Source organism: Pseudonaja textilis, chromosome 11 (genome assembly GCF_049901715.1).
Source record: "Pseudonaja textilis isolate UNSWEBS1 chromosome 11, rPseTex1.2, whole genome shotgun sequence".
Lineage (NCBI taxonomy): Eukaryota > Metazoa > Chordata > Lepidosauria > Squamata > Elapidae > Pseudonaja > Pseudonaja textilis.
The window spans coordinates 4,113,860-4,124,094 of record NC_142000.1 but is presented as its reverse complement, the minus strand read 5'-3'; the positions used below and the strand labels follow the sequence as shown (position 1 = coordinate 4,124,094).

Below are 10,235 nucleotides of genomic sequence, written 5' to 3'. Positions count from 1 at the left end.
GCCCGCTCTCAGGCCGCCCGGCGTCCCCGTCCAAGCCTGCCGGCCTTGCTGGCCAATGAGAAATCAAAATCCGTGGCAGGTGGGCGGGGTTAACCCTCCAATCCAAGTCACCGAAAGGTTCCCCCTCCCCCCCCGCTTCCTCTGCCTTGCAGAACCCGTCGTCAATCAACGAAGGGGAGAAGCGATTGGTTCGGCCTCGCTATAGTTTAGAGTGGGAGGGGCAGAGAGAGGGTGGGGGGGAAGGGGCGCGGCTGGGTTGCTCGGAGATGCGGCGCTGAGGAGTGGGCGGGGCTGCCCCGCTCCCCTCCCGGGCGCGCGCGCTCAGTGGCTCGCTCGTGCGCAGGCGCGCGCTCAGGGCGGGCGCGCCGGGCCTTTCCGCCTGGCCGCTGCTGAGGAGAATTGATGGCGAGGAGAGACGGGAGGGTTGTTACTGCCGCTGCCGCTTCCGCTTCGCCCTCGAGGCCCTGAGGCGAAGCCGGGTCTCGCCCTTCGGGGAAGCCCCTGCCGAGCGACTGGAGAAGGAGGAAAAGCGCCGCGGCGTCTAGTGAGGGGAAGAGCAACCGCTCCTCCCCCCGCCGCCTGAGGCGTCTTCTTCGTCTGGGGAGGTGAGGAGGAGCGCCCGGCTGCCCTCGCGCGAGACCCCTTGGGAGGGAGGTAATATGCCCTGCCGCCGCCCACCCGCCCCCGTTCACACGTTCGCGCAGACACGTGTCGCCGCGGGCTTCATTGTTCCTCGTAGGCAGCGCTTGCACACCCTTCCCGGGAGGGGTCCCACGTTGGCGCTCCCTGGTCTCCGCAGAGGAGGAGGGCTCTCTGCAGGCTCGCTTCCGATACGGCATTCACACAGAGAGAGAGAACACGCACGCACACGTGCAAAAGGTGTGTGTGTGTGAATGGATGGATGGGTGGGTGGGTGGGTTTGCCCTTCCTCTGCCGTGCCCACAAATACAGGCAGGGGAGATTTGCACGTTTGCATATGGGGGTGCAATGAGGGGAGGGGTCTATCTGGGTACTTATGCATGGATTTAAACCCCTGCCCGCCTTTGGAGATGCAGATATGCGGGCAGATATATATGTACAACCGGATTTGAGAGGTCTTTTTTTATTTTATCAGCTGCCCCAATTCAGTAGAAAGGGACCCTTTGATGCCTGCATATAATTGTCTGCTTGCCATCCCAATTTTCTGACTCCAGCTTGGTTTTTTATACTGGTTTACACGGTTTGGTCGGGTAGCAAATTGCCTCGAGTGATTTTTAAGGTGGTGGTAGCTGTGTAAATAATTCAAAGACATTCATACATATTCATGTAATGCAGATTATCAAAGAAGGGAGAGGGGGAAAGAAAAATTGGCATTTTGCACAAAACAGCCATTCACATGCAAGACTCTTGGGGTCTGGTGCTCTGGTTTGCCAAAATAAATATCCCTGGTAGCATTTTAAAACGCACTATTCCAGCTTAAATTTTATTAGGGTGATGTAGCTTTTCTTTCTATTTTCGGGAATCTTTTCGGGAATCTTTTTTTTTTTGAAATAGGCTTTCCTCTTTATTGATTTGTTCTGCTTTGCCTCCCAATACTGTGGTTGCCTGTCTGTAAGCATGACTAAATCTAAAAAGCGAATGCAATTTCTTCCTCACTTCCATTATATTCCTCTTCTCTAGAACAGCCTCCTTGCCTTGCATTAATTTTCTTTTGTCCTTTCATAAGTGGAACTAAAGAGAAAATACAAGAGAGGCAATTCAGATAGTCCGGGACTTAATGACTGGCCACTTACTGACTGAAGTTACGACAGATCCCAACAGAGGATTCAAAGTGTGTGTGTGTCTCACACCAGTCGCATGACTGCATTTTGGGCACTCAACAACCAGCCCCCATTTACAACCATTTGCAATGCTGCAGGGTCACATGACGGCAATTTATGCCATTTTCACTGAAAGTTATCAAACCCAGCATAAATCACCATTTTTGCTAGCTTTTAGTTGCTAAAAAATAGCAACAAATGAGTTCACAATGGTGGCATGCACTTGACAACCAGATGGTAAAATTGGTCACAGTAAAATTGATGGCCTGCCTTATGACTGAAACTGTGGACTCAGTGATGGTCATAAGTTGAGGAGCACCTGCATGCTATTCTCTTGGTCTGTACACAATGCACAGTATAGTTCCATTGGCAGAGAGATAAGCATAATTGTTCGCCGTTAAGGCTAAGGTGCCTATGAACCTCTACCCAGTACAACCGTGAATGTGAACCCATCCTTATCTTGGGAAGGAGGAAATGTATTTCTATGATTCAAAGGTTTGGAAACTCGAAAAAACTGAAATGTGAAGAAAGAGATACTTTACTGAAAGGAGAGCCAGAGGGTAAGAAAGTTTCACTGGAGATAAACATCTGTTGGAAAGAACTGTGAATTTTAATGCCCTCCCCACCCCAAATGCACAGAAGTGGAATGATTGAGGACGTCAGACTTTGCTCGATATTGTATTTTTATCACAAACTGGAGTTTCTCGGAGATTGGCAGCTATTTCCTCTTTCTTCTTAAGTCCAGTAATGCACAGATCACATGTGCTGCTGATAAGTAAGGAAAGAGAGGTTATTAAAAGCCCAAAATACGAACTCAGTGAAATAGCTGCCTCTTTGTGCTTCAGTGATTAGCTTTGTATTTTTCTAATATTGTAGGCTTCCTCAGGATATAGATAATTCTGACCTATTTGCATTACTGAGTCACTTTCAAAACAGTAAAATTATCCATCTCTTGAGAGAGGTTGTCTGTTGCTTCTCTTCTTGAGTTCCTGCCCTGGATTTATCTCTGTTCAAAATGGAGGGATAAGCTCCCCATAATGTTAAATTTCATATTCCAGATATTTTAAGCAGCATTCCTTCAAGAGTCATCTTTGAGGGATATGTGGTGGTAATGGTTGGAGCAAGCAGTGGGTGAATACATATTTTTGGATATCTCCCTTTTTCCTTTTTTTTGTTATAATCTCCCCTCTCCCCATAGTAGTATGCTAAAGGAAAAGGACTCACCAAAAAAAAATCACTTTGATAAGAATTTTAAAGAAATTGTGGATTTTCTGTCTATTCCTTTTAAATGCTTATCTTTACTTCCTATATCATGATTTATCTCTCTTTTGACTCTGTTGCTCTGGTTTTTAGGGATTTCTACCAGTAAGTGACCCTTTGGATCCTAAATCAAGATGGAACTGTTAGTGCCTCCTTAGAGAATCTGTGTGTTTCCTTGGCTCCCAAGAAAACAAGCATTTGAGTTAAGGAAACACCAACAACATGCCCACATTTACTTGGAACACATTTTTTGGCTTCAGATATGAAATGTTGCACATCCCTAGATAACTGCTTTTATTGGTTTACTTAAGGCTAGCAGAAGTGTCCTTTAAGGTTTTCTTGCAATTTTGTGCTTATCAGTTGGGTAGAAAAATGAAATAACCTGCAAATAAAATTGCTGTTTCTGCATAGTTACCGATCTTCTCATGTTTGTAGAAAAATTGACAATAAATTAAAAGGATTTTTTAAACATTAAAACTATTAAAGGGGGAAGTTACTGTGTAATAAATCTCAAAATGAAATATACAATACTTATTTTGAAATCACAATCATTTTGAAATCTGTATTTTTAAAACAGCCTGTTTTGAAATCAAAATATTTTGACTATTAAATGTTTTGCATGCTTCTAAGTGAGATTGCTTTTTCTTCTGAATTTTTTAATTTTCCTCACCTAGAACTAGTTCTTCACATAGAATTGGTTCATACTGTTCATGTAGCCATTATGGATTTAACAAGACTAGGATCTCAGAATATTTAATAGAATTTAACAGAATAACAGAGTCGGAAGGGACCTTGGAGGTCTTCTACTCCCTGCTGAAGCAGGACATTCTATACCAGTGGTCACCAATCAGTGGACCAGGGACCACTAGTGGTCTTTGAGAAAATTGTGGTGGTCCACAGAGAAATGTCACCCCCAAAGCACCCCCCAAAGTAATTAATCCAGGCTGCACAAGACTGCGCTGCCCACATGGCCTGTGGGAACACAAGGCTTGCGTCGCTTGCATTGCAACCAACACGAGGTAGTGGGTGGAAGGGGGAATGGACGGAAGGGGGAAATTTGCCCCACTCGCCCCATGTGCCTCACCTGGCCATCGGACTACTTATTTCCACTTCTTTCTTCTCCTGCTTTCAGCTGCATGCAAAGAAAGTATCAAAAGTCTTTCTTTCACTCCCCGAAACTCTGCCAGAAATTAGTCTTTGGGATCCTGCAAGGCCTCCCGCTCCAAGAGGCAGCGCCTGTGCACAAGTCTCACAAAGACTCATTTCTGGTGGAATTTGGGGGAAAGAAAGATTTTTGCTGCTTTCCTTGCATGAAGTCAAAAGTGTCTCTCTCTCTGTCCCCCTGAGAGCTGGAGATGGTCGATCAGTAGGGGAATTTTCCTGCAGACTTTGGGGGGGATTTTCCCAGGGTCTCTGATTCACGGGATTTAAAATTATGAGTTTGGTGGTCCCTGAGGTCCAAAAGGTTGGCGACCCCTGCTCTGTACCATATCAGGCAAATGGCTGGCCAGTCTTTTCTTAAAAAACCTCCAGTGTTGGAGCACCCACAACTTCTGCAGGCAAGTCATTCCACTAATTGTTCTAACTGTAAGGAAATTTCTCCTTAGTTTTAGGTTGGTTTTCTCCTTGATTAATTACCATTCTTTGCTGCCTTCAGGTGCTTTGGGGAATATAGGTTGGCCCCCTGTTTTTTGTGTCAACGCCTTAGACATTGGAAGACTGCTATCATGTCACCCCAGTCCTTCTAAGTTATTGGAATTAAGGTTTTGATTTCAGGGCTGGCTAGCACTATGTCTTAAAATAAAGGATTGTTGCAGTAGAATAGGAAGGCAAAGAAAAAGATAATAATATTTACCCTGCTCTAAAATTCACGTGCAAGATCCAAACAGTGTCATAAAGCTGCATGTGAAGAAGCTCTATTTCAATCTGAGGCTGCAGGTTCCTCTCATAATTTTAATGTGGATTACAGGTACAGGTCTTCGATTTACGACCACAATTGACCCCAAAATATCTGTTGCTAAGTGAAGCATTTGTTAAGTTAATTTCACCAATTTTACAACCTTTCTTGCCACAGTTGTTAAGTGAATCACTGTAGTTAAATTAGTAACACTGTTGTTAAGTGAATCTGACTTCCCCATTGAATTCACTTGTCAGAAGATCGCAAAGAGGGAATCGTGTCCCTGTAACATTGCAACCATCATAAATAAGCCAAGTAGCTGAATTTTGATCACTTGATCAGGGGGATGCTACAACAGTTATAAGTAAAAACTGGTCCTAAGTCATTTTTGTGCCATTGCAACTTTGAACGGTCACTAAATGAACTGTTGTAAATCAAGGACTACCTGGCTACTTTTCTGTGTTCTAACAGCATACTTACTAGCCCTACACAACTATCCAGTAGATTCCTTGCAAATGATGGTGAACATTTGTAGCTTCAAACACAAAAATGATCCAACAGTGCTGAATTTTCCTCCATATTGGTGACTGAAGAGATTGAATATGGCTGAACAATGGGAACTGGAAGCAATTTAGCCATCTGTATTTTGGAACTTTGTTTCTTCCAATTTTACAGATGGTGTTGTTTGCTACTTTGAGAATAAGAGAAATGTTATGGGTAGTCTTGGAAGAGAACGAAAACTGTCTTCTGCCCTTCAAGTTGAGTATTATGAGCTGTATTTTTGTTTCATTTGACTGTGATGGGAGGTCAGAACGCTGAGACACATTTCACCTGCCTGTGAAATTTTTATGGCATTCCAACAATTCTTCCCACACATTTTCTCATAAGAAACTGGGCAGAGAACAGAGAATAGTTTAACTACTCAATGACAGCATGGAAAAAATTGTGGAATTCTCCTGGATTGCTTTGTTTGTGATAAAAATTAATTGAGCTGCTTTTTTTGGATTGGAAAACTATCTTGAAATTCCCAGACTATTCGCTAAATTTGTAAATTGAAAAACATCCTACGAGAACATCATGACAACCTATTCGAAATGCATGGATGCTCTCACCAGGAACTGAAGTTATAGAAAAGAAAAAGAAGTGAAGTTGAGAAAATATACAGGGTATGGATTCAAATGAATATTCCTGTAAGTCAAATCTCGAATTAGTATTTTCTTAATTTTGACTCGAGTAAGGCATGTTCTATGTATATATATCTGACTAAAGCCAATGCTTGCGATTTAGCATATTTGCTAGACATGTATTGAAAAGAATGCTAGGACTTTCCAGTAGTAGTTGAAAGAAATAAAATGGTTACAGACCTACAGCTTTTTTCAATAGACTCAGGATAACTGAGTGATCTTGGTTCAACATATAAAATCTTACAGTATTTTTTTTATTTTTCACGTTTATGTATCACCCATCTCCCTCAAAGACAATTTCATAGCCTGTGGATCTGTGTAGTTTTTTATTACTTGAAGAAAATGGGTGGGAATGCATTATTTTATCCCAGTCAGCGCATAGTATGATGAACTATGAGCCACGTAGATCTGTGGCTGTTGTTTGAAACTGTTCAACAGAGCAGAAGGTGTCTTAAAATCAAGGGTTCAGGAAAAAAACCTAAAACTGTTCATGGGAGAATATAGGTTTTAGTTTGCAGCAATTTTATGAATAAAATTCATATCCATGTTCTAATGTGGAGTAAGTTATTGTTCAAAAGGCTGGCTCCTGGTCCTTCCCGCTCTTTGTGGGTGTTGCATTACGGGAGACTATATATTAACTAAACCATAATCCATTTGTTTGGTTTCCTCTGTTTGAATCGAGCCAATTGTGGCCTGTTCAATAAACTATGATTAAGCCAACTTTTCACATTTGATAACAGTTGAATTATATTTTATTGACTTTAGTTGTGGTTCAAATATGCCTAGAAAACCAGTCGTGCAGATGCTTAAGATAGTATTGTTGTAGCTCATAAAATCTTTTTCCCCAACTTATCTTCAAAAAATGCCATATGCCTCTTATTGTGGCCCTTTATTTATCATGATGGAAACTGGAGTGAATGTGAATATATTAATTGTGTGTTTTGTTTTGATGGTTCTTTGAAAGTGTTGTGTACAGTATTCTCTTAGGAAGTTTGCTATCAGAATGCTTGATCTAGCCTGTTCTTGAACATCTCGCTATTTCAAGTTGGATAAGGATCAAGCCATTAGCAGAAATTGATGTGTTGATATATTTTGCACTTCGACAAACTTCAAGCTTTGATTGAAGATGGCCTAATGGCCAGTAAGATATGAACATTTAATTATTTATACATGCTTATTTATGTTCACCATTAATGGTTTGTCAACCTGAAAAGCAGTTTTGAGGTTAATGCCAAATGTCATCCAGACTTTAGGCTGTAGTATTCTTGCAGTTAAAACAACTTTATGATTAAAATAGAGATTCTGGAATGTTTTGTAATGACCAATGAATTTAACAAAAACAAGAAGGGCAAACTTGTGGTAAGAAAATGTTTTTTAAAATAGGAATTTATTAAATATGAACTTATATAAAGAAATCTAATATTAGAATATAAGGCAAATCTTGATGTGGTGAGATAAGGCATGTCCTCAGTAATTCATCATATTGGAAGTTCTCACGTATATGGATGTTTTGCAAGAGAGACAAAAATATTTTTATTTTCTGTGATCACAACAATGTTGCTAATAACTTTTATGGGTTAGCTATCTGAAAGCTGAGTTTTCATATATTGGCAATCACTAAAGAAATTGAGATAAGCTTGGTGGTTGAAATATTCAAATGTGGTATTTTAGCAATAATTTAGAGCAAGGATTTTTTTCTACCTGATGGTTACGATGTAAAAAGAACCTCTGAAATAGTGGTTATTTCATTGCATGTTACACAAATAAGTGGACTGGTACTATTTCTATAATTTTCAGTCATTTGGATATCTTACAAAAGAGTCCTCATCAGCTTTGAAAATATATTTGTGATTTAAAACAATGTTTAGGAGGAAATACATATGTGAGTACATTGTCCAACAAATTAAATAAATGTATTGCATAAAAGATGGCAATTGCATGATTATGTTCATTAAGCTACCTCATAGGAAGTATGGTGTGCAGCTTTTATTCTGATAAAGAAATAGATATCAAAAGATCCTGAAACATATTCACAGTTTTATGTCTGGGTCACTCAAAAAAATAGAATTCTTGCTCCAAGTATTTATATCTGATGCAATTGGTTGGTGAATGTTGCTAAAAATACCAATGGCAAGTAAGATATAACAGCTGAAAGCAACTTGGTAGTTTGAAGTCCTTGTTCTCTGCAAATCTCATTTCATAAGTATTTAGTGCTGCCAACCGTTATTGTGGAACGTGAAGTCCTTGGTGCTGACTGAGCCTGGTGGTTTGCTTACAGATGTTTTGTTACCAGGCTAGATAATATCTTCAGTAGCATAAAAGAGAGTATTTGTAGCTCAGGGTTGAAACTAGCAACTGATGATATTACCTAGTTTGGATAATGAAACGACTATAAGAAAACAACCAAGCTCAGAGAATATCTTCAGTGCTAGAAAATGTTCCCTATTCTGGTACCGAAACCTTTGCAAACAAACCACCAAGCTCTGAGAGCATCAAGGAATCCCCAGCTCAGCTCTGAGCTTCCATTGATACCGTTGTTGAATATGCATGCATGGTCTTCTGAAGTCTCTGATCTGTTGATTTTGGTTCTGTACGAAGCAGCATACTGGTAGTATTGCACATACTTCATTGGCACGCTCATAAAATTCTTTTTAAAAGCGCTGACTTCTATAAGTGTATTTTCAGGATAGGAAGTTTCCTTAAGATGCATCCTGCTAAGTCTATCCCAACCTTTGAATGGTTAAAAAAAAGAACAGAGCTGCGAAAGAAAAGGCTGTGGTCCATCAGCTTCGGGCAGCAGATTGGATGCTAACACTGGTTTGGCTTAACCTTTATATACAGTATGTAGCCGCTAATGTCCATTTATTTAATACATACTCGGCCATAAGAGAGATGAAAGCAGCTGTTGAGGAAGGCTTTGTAGAAGAAAGATAATAGTGAAAAGAATAGGTAGATAGGAAAACTTGTAGCATAATAATGGTCATGTTAATTTGGTAGTGGGACACTTTTTACTTCAGCTGCTATATTTATGCTGTTTGTATAATGTCCTATGCTTTTGCGTAGTATTTAATTATTCTTAGTCACCCAAAGACATACATTTGAACCAAATAGCCATATACATTTATAAATAGAGTGGCATTTTAATTACAAGATTTTGTGGTGTTTTTGCAGTTTCTACAGAGCTGCAATTTCAAGGAAGAGTATCTTAGCAAACACAAGAGAAACAAGTTACCCTTTATTAGTAAAGAGACCACATTGCCTTGGAAGAGTCCTAGAATTCTACTTAAATCTATTTAAAATTATGTGTCTCCACAAATTTTGCTACTTGTGATTTATAAGTGAATTGTTTGACATAAAGTTTTTTGTGCTACCTGTTACATTTGCATTGTCTCATTTGGTAGACAGTCCATCTAACAGGTTGCCTTATATTGGGAAGACTTGGGGTGATTGACAGATATGTTCCTTTGTAGAAGTCTGAAAAAAGTATGTCTGAGAATTAACTGAAGGATTTTCTGTGTTCATTGGCTTCCAAACTATTTTTTCTGGGTATAGATAGATAAATAGAAGGCTGTGTGTTCTTTTTGCATCATTTTCAAGAAGTATGCACAGCCCCCCCAAAATAATCATAGGTAAGAAACTCCAAGCTGGATGGCCTCAATTTCTCCCCCTGTCATCTGTTGTACTAACTGGTGCTCCCTTTGTCTTTTCTTGGAACCAATCAATCTATTATTGATGGGCAGCAAAGAAGACAAAGCCTGGAAAATTACTTCTTGCAAAGAATACAAAGCTTTCTAATATGGGGAGAAGCTATAGAGAAATAAATAAATAAATTGTGGCATGCTCTAGCTTATTGTCCTTGATGTAGCTTTGAATAACAACGTGTCTGAACCTAGAACAGATAATAAATAAACCATTGGTGGACCTTAGCAAATTTTGGAATAATCAGGCAAGGTTTGCAGGTGGGACAGATTCCAAATTTTATATTTTCTGCTAAAGGTAATTGGTGAGTTTAACGCACAATGACATGCCACTGTCAATCTATGATTTGAATATGGAGGTGTGGGAGGCTTGTTTGCTTCATTATAATTTAAATCC

The 10,235-nt window shown here is 40.1% G+C and overlaps 1 protein-coding gene across 2 annotated transcripts in view; it reads left to right on the top strand.

Moving 5' to 3' along the window:
* The first annotated feature begins 129 nt into the window (after nt 1–129).
* Nucleotides 130–10,235, top strand: part of RSPRY1 (ring finger and SPRY domain containing 1) — a 31,243-nt gene continuing 21,137 nt past the window's right edge. The window contains exon 1 of one of the 2 annotated variants that reach the window (XM_026714367.2): nt 130–605. The gene's annotated coding sequence lies outside the window, so the exon portion shown is untranslated. The remainder of the gene's footprint in view (nt 606–10,235) is intronic. The other variant, XM_087940462.1, reaches the window with a different exon arrangement.